General features: G+C 42.5%; 1 long non-coding RNA gene across 1 annotated transcript; it reads right to left on the reverse strand.

Annotated features, from left to right (window-relative positions):
* Positions 1-1,230: 1,230 nt before the first annotated feature.
* On the reverse strand, positions 1,231-8,777 carry LOC147581622 (uncharacterized). The gene is made up of 3 exons (XR_015249715.1): positions 8,530-8,777; positions 7,838-7,909; positions 1,231-1,357 (listed from the first exon to the last, which is right to left on the reverse strand). It is a non-coding gene; the product is annotated as an uncharacterized LOC147581622 (long non-coding RNA).
* Positions 8,778-9,366: the final 589 nt, after the last annotated feature.

The raw sequence follows: 9,366 nt of genomic DNA on the forward strand, positions 1-9,366 counted from the left end.
CCCCCAAATCTGTATAGGTTCAGTTCCTCTTGAAAATTCTCCTATCTTCAGCAAGCATCTAAAAGGCATTATGGGGGGGCCTGCTGCCCCTTGCACAGCCCTCCGCTAATTCCTTCTGTTTTTACTTCATCCTTTGTTTCTGCTTTCAGGTCCCTGGGGCTTCGGTTTCCTGAGGCTCTCCGTGTGGTCCTGCAGCAAGACCTCACTTGCTCACCTTTCTGATAATGCTTGATTTCAATATTGTTTGATTAATTTTGTCATCTCTCACATTATTTTTATCCATATAGATTTAAAGCCTTTCCCCGCACCCCCCCCCAACCAAAAGTGAAATAATTTCCAAAGGTATAAACAGAGGTGCAGTTTTCTGTGTTTAACAGGAAGATTCCAGCATTTCGGCGTGGATCTTGGCAGGGGAACAGAAGGCAAACCAGAGCTGGATAACCGAGGGCAGTTGAATGAAGTGTCTGGACACTTCCAATGATGTCATGGAGCCATTACTACCCCGCAAAGAATAACAAACAGAGAGAGAAGTTTCCAGAACCCAAAGAAAAAGCTGTGTGGACAGAGTCATTGAGCAGATGTGGCCCTCTGCTAGATCGTCAAAATGGCCACCACTCTTTACTTCTGCCCGCAACCATGCCATTTGTAGTATTGCAGTTCCTTTTACTAAAAGCTGGAGTCCATATCTCCTACCCTTAAATGTGGGCTGATCTCATGTTACATTAGCCAATGGAATATAGCAGAATGACAGGTAGGCAGCCCCTAGGGAAGTTGAGGCCTCAAGACACCTGGTGGCTTCCAGCTTGCTCTCTGGAAACCCTGCCCGGTGCCATGAAAATAACCTTGAGCTAGATTGCTGGATGATAAGACATAAATGTCTGTTTCTCTCCTGTTGTCCCAACTGACAGCCAGCCAACTGCCAAACTGTGAAGTGAAAGCATCCCAGGCCAGCCAATACCCAGCCAACCCACAAACTGACCGACCGCAGATTCAAAAATGACCTGGCCAAGCCAGGCCCAGGCCCAGAACTAGCCAACCGAGGCCAGCCTAATTTTCAACCCCACGGAATCAGGAACCAAATAAATGGTTATTTAAGTCACTAAGTTAGGAAAAACCTTTTAAGGCGGCAGTAGCTGACTGATAAAAACTTTTAATCAAGGGAAGCAGCCAACATGGAGTGACAGGGGAGAGAGGAAGTCATAAAAATAAGTGCCCTGACCATACCTTTCCCATCCTTCCGATCACCTGTGAGTGCCGTCCATTCATCTAACTGGAGAGTGAGAGAGCCCATTCATGCATTTCAGGTGGGTCCAGCTCCCCGTGCACACAGCAGGATGAACAAAGTCACAGTGTAGACCTGGAAGAACAAAATAAAAGAGATTCACCATCCCGTTCATCTATTTTTCAATTCACAGAATGTTTAGCGATTTTTGCCAAAAGTCTGCCCTTACATTGGAGACTCCAAAAAGAATCCCCAAACAAGAGTTGGGAACAAAGAGGTTTTAGCCAATAGTGGTAGGAAATGGACGGGAAAGACTGTGTTTATTTCAAGTGTATTATACCAATACTACTTTCTGGTACAGACCAGGCCACGGCTTAATATCTCATACTGCCTTCTCAACACATATTCATAATAATAAATTATAAACTATACACCCAAGGTAGGATCTGTTTAAAATATTATGTCAGGCACCAATTAAACAAAAACCCATCTAATCTAAAGAAAATACAGAGAGGCAAGATTGCAGTCATACTTAATGCTTAAAGAGAAAAAAAAAGTATGAGAATATTAATCAGTTTGGTTTAGGTGTGGCTTCAAGAGAAAACTAAAATAACATGAAATAAATAAAAGAGAAATTTATTGGGGCGCCTGGGTGGCGCAGTCGGTTAAGCGTCCGACTTCAGCCAGGTCACGATCTCACGGTCCGTGAGTTCGAGCCCCGCGTCAGGCTCTGGGCTGATGGCTCGGAGCCTGGAGCCTGTTTCCAGTTCTGTGTCTCCCTCTCTCTCTGCCCCTCCCCCGTTCATGCTCTGTCTCTGTCTGTCCCATAAATAAATAAAAACGTTGAAAAAAAAATTTTTTTTTTTAAAAAAAGAGAAATTTATTTCTCTCTCACATAAATGGAATTTAGAGACCAGCAGTTCAGGCTGGCTGTTGTCCCCATTCTAACTTGGTGTTTCACCCTTCCCAAGGTGCGGTTTCTACCTCGTGGTCCCAGCTGCCTGTAAGCCCTGTTCAGCACGTCTGCATTCCAGACACTAAGAAAAGGAGGGTGGAACATAAGAAGAGCATCTCTGCCCCCCTAAGGACACGTCCCTTAAGTGTGTATCTCTTCTACTTAACTTCCCATTGTTCAGAATTTAGTACCCTGATGGCCTTGTCCTATAAATAAGGTGAGGAAGGGCGAGTTCTATTCCATAAGGCCATGTTCATGTGCTCAGCTGGAAACTTGGGACCTAGTATAAGAGGGAAAAAAAGAAAAACAGATAATAGGGAACCACCAGTAAGTAGTCTCTGCTTCAACTTTTATTACCTAATGTTAATTATTCACCCAATGCTCAACTTCCTACAGTGAAGTAAGTATTCACTGATGATCAGATTGATGATTTGGAACCCATGAGCATCTTCGATTATCAAAGGTTTAATTTTTTTGTATGACATGGAATTTACTCAGCCAGGAATGGGGACAAGAATGGTTTGGTGTGGCTTTGTTTTGGTAAAATGGCCCACCGGGGTCTTCTATTTAATCCAGTATAAACATTTGAGATAATTTTGGCTGGAGGTCATAAAACAGTGGCTTTAACTGTGTAGAAAGGTATTCCTCTTATACATAAAAGTCCAGTAGTATATAGTCCAGGATGTGAGGATGACTTCATAAAGACTTCAGGAGCCTAGGGTCCTTCTTTCTTTTTTTTTTTCTGCCATCCTCATGCTCTGGCTTCCACCTGTGGTGTAAGACATGTACTCAGGGTTCACCTGTCATGTGCATATTCCAGCTGGCAGGAAGGAATAAGGGACAAGGACAAGTGCATGGCCAGTGGAGGGTGGTAGGTTTGGAGAGCAGGTAGAGGAGAGAAAAGAGATGTGGTAAGATTCACCAAGTGTTGATAACTATTAAAGCTAGGTAATCGGTATGGAAAAAAGATAAAAGTTAATAAAATAAAATGAAAAATATCAAAGCGATACCTGTGGAAGCTGTACATGGCTTCTCTTTACATACCAAGAGCAAAACTTTATCACATGCTCACATCTAGCTACAAGGAAGATCGGATAACGTAATCATTAGTACTTGGGCCCGTGTGTCCAGTTACAAATAGCTTTATTTTATCGTAGGGAAAGAAAGGTAAGCATCAATAACAGGGGAAAGATTATGGGCCCAAAGTTAATAATTAACATCTGTGCCTCTCCATCTCGTTTCTCCTTAGTAACGTGAAAATGGCAATACTGTCCAGCATGGATATAAAATGATGTAACAATAGCAACACAAGGGCCAGAGTAGGGGCCAGAAGTAGACACTTGACATATGTTGACTTTCTGCTGTGTTGGAAGACCAAATGTCATATATAAATAACACAAAGCAGCACTTTGATAATACAAATGACCTCACAAGTATTAAAGAGTACTTATCCTCTGTGAGTCAGAAACCTCTATCCAAGAGCAATCCTGTGTCTCAGGTGTGAATCATCATGGTATCTGAGCCTTCACTCCCTATCTTTTAACAGGATCTGTCAGACACTGGTGCATAAGAATCTGCTAGGTGCTTGTACAATGTACAGACTCCTTGCTCTCACCCCAGACCGACTAATTCAGAATTTTCCAGGGGTTTTACGAATCTGTATTCACAAGTAACTTTCACCAGTAATTCCAAGGCAGTTGGTCTCCAGCAGAGGGGAGATAAGAAAGGCTGGACTGCATATGTCCTGAGCTATTGCCAAGATACTAGTAAGAGAATCAGATTTCATTGAGCTTCAGACTGGTTTTCCTAGGAATGTAGAAACTTGTTTTGCTGTGTGTTAATTTCCAGGAAAATTCTAGCACAGCCTTGGGAGAGCAAGTGCAAGCATATGACATTGCCCCTGGAGTGCCGTTTACCCTTTGCTGAAGCACTAGTCTCCAGACCACACTCTAAGAAACACCACTTTAAAATAAAAGTATAATCGTTCAACTCTACCTCAGCGAAAACTCGCTATGAGCAGTCTCGCCATCGACACCGGCTTTCTGATTCTGTAATTTTCACCCAGAAGGTGCTGTGGGTGGTGAAGCCCTGTGGTGGAACTGCGGGGTTACACAGCGTCAAGAAGGGGGAAGAGGTAAGATCGTAATTTAAAAATTATTTATGAGCGCAAAGGGTCCTTAAGCAAATCACTCAGAAATAAAGCCATTGAAGTTTTTCTTACGCCTTCCCCGCAAGGCCAGGTATCATCACACCTCAATGTAATGAACACCTGCCACAGGGTGCCACCAGCCACACCTGCTTCCTTTCCAGTTGTGTCTTCTCTTTCTGGGGAGCAAGAAAGCTGTCTAACCTGGGGGCTCTGGCTGGGGCATTCAGCAAATAGCATTTTGCTTCACATCAAGTGATTCTTCCGAAGAAATCATCGCTGTTATAATAGCAAGACAATTAGGGTAGCAGTGAGAAAGATTTGATTAATACTGCTTACAGTTTTTCCCATCTAACAAGAATGTGGGTTTCTGTGCCAGAACCATCAAGAAGTTTAGGTCCCAAATGGGTGTGGCAGTGGTGGTGTCTTCTAATATGCAGAACATAGCTCTGTGTAAGGGTGTGTGTGTGTGTGTGTGTGTGTGTGTGTGTGCAGCTGCATGTACATTTTAATTGCTTTTCATAAATCAAACATAATTAGGTGTATATTTATACATAGTTTCCTCACCACTTTGCTGATCTGCAGGAAGTGTTTATTGCAGGAGAATTCATTTTGTTTCATAGCAAATGGACATTACGTGCGTACACGGGAAGAAAGCTGTTCAGACAAGGAGGTGGGTGACCCATAGACTGCCCTGCGACTAAAGCCTCAACGTGCTCAATGACAGTACGAGTTGCGGTGAAACCTCAGCTGACAGAACTTCTTAGCTATAAAAAGTCTATTTTGCAAACACACATACATATATGCACACACACACACATTAGAGAGAATGTTTTGTGTTTTTTTTTTAATTTTTTTTTCAACGTTTTTATTTATTTATGGGACAGACAGAGACAGAGCATGAACGGGGGAGGGGCAGAGAGAGAGGGAGACACAGAATCGGAAACAGGCTCCAGGCCCCAAGCCATCAGCCCAGAGCCTGACCGGGGGCTCGAACTCACGGACCGTGAGATCGTGACCTGGCTGAAGTCGGATGCTTAACCGACTGCGCCACCCAGGCGCCCCGAGAGAATGTTTTAAATACAGCTAAGTGTTACTTTCCAAACATATTTCTTTTTTTTTTTTTTTTAACATTTATTCATTTTTGAGAGACCGAGAGAGACAGAGCATGAGTGGGGAAGGGGCAGAGAGAGGGAGACACAGAATCAGAAGCAGGCTCCAGGCTCCGAGCTGTCAGCACAGAGCCCGACGCGGGGCTCAAACTCATGAACCGCGAGATCATGACCTGAGCCAAGGCCCGACGCCCAACCGACTGAGCCACCCAGGTGCCCTTTCACAAACATATTTCTAACCGAATATTTTTAATATATTTTCTTTACCTATTCACTGGGAAAAGTCTATTTTTTCTGTGTTCTTTGTAGCTTAAAAAAAAAAAAAACAATACCATAGGACAGTCTACAGGCAATTTGATGTCAAAATAAGATTATGTGCTTTTTTTAATGTCCCATTTTTCTTTGGGGCTCCAGCATCACACACTTCATTTGCAAAGAATTTCCAACAATATCAAGAAAAAGTAAACCAAACCCTAGGAAAAAATCCCCTGGAATACCAATGCTTTTGGTGATCTTTTAATTATGAGCCAATGCTTAGATGCCACATGCAGATTGCTTTAATCATTAGGTCTTGAACTCAGAAGTTAGCATGTCTCTACCACCTGTGCTGTTTAGTACACCACCACCCACCGAGAACCATTTCTATTTAACTAGCTTCCTCTAATCATTTCCCTGATATCTACCTCTCTCTCTCTTTCTCTCTCTCTCTCTCTCTCTCTCTTTCTTTCTGAGCATGCACATGCACAACACCTACATACACACCCATGTCTTCTCTAGTTTCCCAATTACATGTATTCTTTCACCTAATCTTTCTCGTCTCTTACCACTTTGAATTATACAATATGTGCACAAAGAGTCCTGAATGATGGGATAGATTTGGGGTGTGGCTTAAGGAGAACAGTCTCCGTTCTCTATAATCATAGTTTTTCTTTATTTCCAGGGTTATTACCATCTAACTGATGTATAACATTGTGTAAGCTTAAGATACACAAGGTGATGATTTGCTATACACATATATTACAAAATCATTACCACAAAAAAGTTAGTCAGCATCTCCATCACCTCACATAATTAACTTTGTGTGTGTGTGTGTGTGTGTGTGTGTGTGTGTGTGCATACGTGTGTGATGAGAACATTTAAGATCTCCCCCCTTAGCAACTTTCAAGGGTACGATACAGTATTGTCAACTATAGTCACCATGCTGTATATTAGGTCCCCAGAATGTATTCATCTTATAACTGGAAGGCTGTTTGTGCCCTTTGACCAATATCTCCTCATTTCCAGTGCTCACAGACCTTGGCAACCATCATCCTACTCTCTCCTAGTTATATTTTAATATATATGGGCATGGATAATTATAGGTCTAGGCATTACTCTCAAACACATGCAAAAAAATGAATGTAATATGGAAAATATAAGATCTTGGCCTGTTTTAATTGTCTATTGTTGTGCAACAAAACAGCCCAAAACTTACCACTTTTATTTTTTTTTTTTGCCTTCATTCTATTTGCAACATAATTTTTTATTAAATATAATGTATCGTCAAACTGGGTTCCATACAACACCCAGTGCTCATCCCAACAGGTGCCCTCAGTGCCCATCACCCACTTTCCCCTCCCTCCCACCTCCCATCAACCCTCAGTTTATTCTCAGTATTTAAGAGTCTCTTATGGTTTGCCTTCCTCCCTCTCTGTAACTTTTCCCCCCCTTCCATCCCCCCCCCATGGTCTTCTGTTAAGTTTCTCAGGATCCACATATGAGTGAAAACATATGGTATCTGTCTTTCTCTGCCTGACTTATTTCATTTAGCATAATACCCTCCAGTTCCACAAACTCACTACTTTTAAAAGAAACATGACATTATTTTTCATGATCCAGAAGTTGCCTGGGTGGTCCTTCTGATGCTCTCCCATGACTGCTCATATGGCTACATTCAGCCAGCTGGACAGATAGCCACTGGGCTCCACTGAGACAGCTGGTTCAGCTCCACATGGTTCAGCCTCTCTCTCCATGTGGCCTTTCACTGTGGGCTTGGGTAGCGCAACAGCTCAGGGCAACATCACAGGGGGAAAGCCCCAATATGCAAGTGCTTCACAAGGCCCTACCTGGGTCTCATTTGTGATATCCCATTGGCCAAAGCAAGCCAGTGGCTGAATTCAGAGTCCATGTGGAAGAGGAATATGTAAGTGCTTGGATCCTGGAAGGTGTGACTCTTTGGAAGTCATTTACTCTTTGGAAGTCAATCTACCACATGGCTCAATATCATATAGTTGCCCAGAGATATTGGACATTGTCGCTTTGTATAGAGGATGAGGTATCTGAATGTAGACAATCTTAAAACTTCTTTAACCTTCTTTATTGTGTGTTTTCTAGGGCATACTTTACCTTGAAGACAAGCTTACCAAATGCAATTCACTCCTGGGTTATTAAAAACAATTGATAGCTTCTTTAACACAGGATACACATACTTCCTGCTGTGAACAAAAATGAGAAAGGGAGAATCAGCAAAATAAATATGAAGAAAACACTCTAGGATGGATTTCTCGTCTTTGTTAGCTAATATTTCCTGTTCGTATGCTCCCCCCGTGACCCTGTGCCAACCACTGTGACTGTTTAGATTGATATTAGATTTGCAGGTGTCTTGGTCCAGCTTTCCTTCTATATCCAGCATCCTTACCCTAGAGTGTGAAACAAGCCATTATTGAGAGAAGGAATCTCTGAGGATAAGGAAAACAGGCCCTGTTTTCCAGGAAAAAGGAAACTAAGAAATCCTGAGAGAATCAAGCAATCAAGTGGTATCTGGGGATTGCTCATGGAGGAGTAGGTAGGCTTCTTATTGGATGGCTCTCTACCTGAGTTATTCCTCAAGCGATATGGATGAATGGCTTTGTGCCTCTCTGCCCTTGTTGGTTGTCCTCTAAGGACCAAGGGAAGGTCCACTGTCTTAGGAGTTACTTGAATTTTATCCAAAGAAGCAAACTCCATAAACTAAACCAAACCCCTTCATTTTTAAGCATGTGTGGACGTTATTTATAAAATGTTTAGTAATAACCCCAGGAGGGGAGGTTTCCCTTGGCTAGATTTTTAAGGTTACCTCATTAACAGAGCCCCTGTCGTGGCCTTCTTTGTGAGCTCATCTGAAACATTGCTGTAGCTCCTCTGTAAAACCAAGATCTTCCAACATGACGCAAGATGTGATATCAGGAAGGAGTGCCTTGAATGCATTTCAGATGAAAGCCACTTCCTGGAAACAGCCTGCAGGAGCAGAACTTTCCTTTCTGCCAAATCTCAGATCCCAAGTACAAGCAGCTAGAGCCAGGAGCTTGGTCTCAAAGCCTATTTTAATGGACTGGGCCATTTAATCCTGTAACCAGATAATATCCCCTGTTAATTAAGTATTAAATACAGTTAGACTCCCTCAGAGGCATAAACATCTGCTGTGGCATAAAACTAAATCTCTGTATTAATAGAAAACCAGACTGAATGGAAAATAATCAGGTGGTCTGGATCACCAAGGATAATTTTGTTGGACTATGAGGTTTGACATGAAAGCAACTAGAGTGACTTAGTAGTTTAGCCCTGCAATACCAGTGTATGGCTTATATATGGTTTATGGAGCCAACTCTAGGTAAAGCCCTGAATTAATATTTAATCTGCACTTACGCTTCCTAATAGTTAGACCTTGGGGTGCATGCTGTCAGCCCATGCCTGTCTCAGCCACACCAACATATAGTTGGCTGCTAAAGACCTGAAATCTATTATGGCAGTACCATCTGAACCCGGCAACAGTGAGCACCAGCCCATGCCACTGGTCTCCATTCTTTCTACTCATTTGTAAATCCATTCTAATCTGGCCTCTGCCCCTCTTATTCTTCTTCAGCAGCTCTCCCTAAATGCACCAACAGCTACATCACAAACTCATAGATTATAT

Source organism: Puma concolor, chromosome B1 (assembly GCF_028749965.1).
Source record: "Puma concolor isolate L17-30 chromosome B1, mPumCon1.1.hap2, whole genome shotgun sequence".
NCBI classification, from domain to species: Eukaryota; Metazoa; Chordata; class Mammalia; order Carnivora; family Felidae; genus Puma; species Puma concolor.